Source organism: Peromyscus leucopus, chromosome 11 (assembly GCF_004664715.2).
Source record: "Peromyscus leucopus breed LL Stock chromosome 11, UCI_PerLeu_2.1, whole genome shotgun sequence".
Lineage (NCBI taxonomy): Eukaryota > Metazoa > Chordata > Mammalia > Rodentia > Cricetidae > Peromyscus > Peromyscus leucopus.
Genome location: NC_051072.1, coordinates 31,394,635 through 31,396,662, shown reverse-complemented (window position 1 = coordinate 31,396,662; position 2,028 = coordinate 31,394,635). Strand labels below are relative to the sequence as shown.

General features: G+C 50.0%; 1 pseudogene; it reads right to left on the bottom strand.

Moving 5' to 3' along the window:
• Positions 1 to 796: 796 nt before the first annotated feature.
• LOC114704253 lies at positions 797 to 1,541 on the bottom strand (annotated as a pseudogene).
• Positions 1,542 to 2,028: the final 487 nt, after the last annotated feature.

Below are 2,028 nucleotides of genomic sequence, written 5' to 3'. Positions count from 1 at the left end.
CTTTTATGAAGTGTCCACTTAGATACTTTTCAATTTTGTAAATGTATCATTTTCATTCTGTGAAGTTTAGATATGTCTGTATAATCTTGGCATAATCCAAATTTTTAGGTATATACTTCTCTTATTTACAATTTTTTATTAAAAAAAGATTTTACTTCCTTTTATATACCAACCCATTCCTCCCCTTTCTTCTTCTCCCACCCCTCCCACCTACCTCCATCCCACCCCATCCCTTCCTCATAGAGAGTAAATCCTCCCTTGGGTAGTCAACACAGGCTGTTATACCATGTTGGGGCCAGACCTAGCCCCTCCCTTCTGCATTAAGGCGGAGTATGGCATTGCACCATAGGGACTGGTGTCTAAAAAGCCAGTTTGTGTACTCAAGGTGAGTCCTGGTCCCATTGCCAGGGAACCCACAAACACATGAAGTCATGCAACTTTCACCCACATTCAGAGGGCCTAGTTTGGTTCCATGCAGGCTCTCCAGCTGTCGGTCTAGAGTCAATGAGCTCCCATTAGCTTGGGTCAGCTATTTCTGTGGTTTTTCCCATCATGCTTCTGACACCCTCTTGCTCTTTTCATTCTTCCTCCTGTTTTCAACTGTACTCCAGGATCTTGGCCAAGTGCTTGGCTGTGGTTCTCTGCATCTGATTCCACCTGTCACTGAATGTAGGTTTTATGATGACAATTAGGGTAGACCCCAATCTGAGTGCAGGGGAAGGCTAGTTCAAGAACCCTCTCCACCATTACTATGAGTCTTAGCTGGGGACAACATTGTGAGTTCCTGTGGTTTTCCCTAGCTGCAGATTTTCCCCATCCTTTTAATAGTGCCCTCTGTCAAGATATCTCTTTCCTTATCAGGAATAAAAGAGACAGTCATGTCACCACTCTCTTCAGCCTTGATGGCTTTGTCCAGTTTTTGTGACAGCTTCTGCAGATGCTGGATTCCAACCCCCACAGGCTTTAGGTCACTGTCAGACTCACTGGGAGAGCAGAGAGGTTCTGTGGAGGAAGAGGGGCTCCGGAGGACAGTCTCCCTCCTTAGCCATGGCATCGATGGGCATGTAGACCCATCTGGCGAGAGAGGCACCGATGTCCTCTGACTCTGGCATCCCGGTTGACCCTGTATAGCCTAGTGTTCTTCTGGCTTAGACTGGTTGGTGAGGACCCTCTGTCCTTCTGGACTTCTCATTTTTTCCTCACTTTCACCTGTGTTCCCATCAGCCACCTGGTGCCACTTTGGCAGGACTCCTGGATTCTCTGGGACATAGGACCCAAGGTGCTTTGGGCTGAGCGAGCTGAAGCCTTAAGATGCTGCTGCTCTGGCTCTGGGGTTTCCAGGCATTTCCAGGAGGGGCCAGTCCCGAGGTTGAGGCTGACGGCTCTCAGTGGCGGCCTCCTTTGGAACTGCACAGTGAACCCAGGGGACCCGTCTCCACATGGCCCTCAGCAGACCGGGTCACCACCTTCTCTAGGTGTTCCTCCTTTAGGAGTGATTGTCTGCGCATGGAGGCAGTCATGCCCTGCCACTGAGACACCATGTGCTTGGTCCAGTCTTCTCTGCCCACTAGATTCTCCCTACCTGATACCGCTCTTCGCCCACCACAGCAGATTTGAAACCAGCACCCTACAGGAAACAGGCCGTGTCCAGCCACCAAGCCATCAGGATGTCCGTGCCACCCACCTCATGAACTTCCAGAGGAGGCACTGGGCTCATCAGCATCCTCAGGCCACTGCTAACAAGGACTTGACTAACAGGGCATCGAGAAGCCTTCTATTTCAGCCATATCTGGGCCCATTGATAACCACTGGCCACAGCCCAAGAGTGATTTAAGAAGACCTTGAAGAGGTGACGGGAACTGCCTATGTTCTCCAGAAGGACTCATATAGCACCCTGTTCTCCAGCCTCACATGATCTTGACACCCTTGCTCATACACTACCTCTTCCCTCTCTTCAGTTGGACTCCTGAAGCTCAGCCTGGTGCTTGGTTGTGGATCTCTGCATCTGCTTCTATCAGTTACTGGATG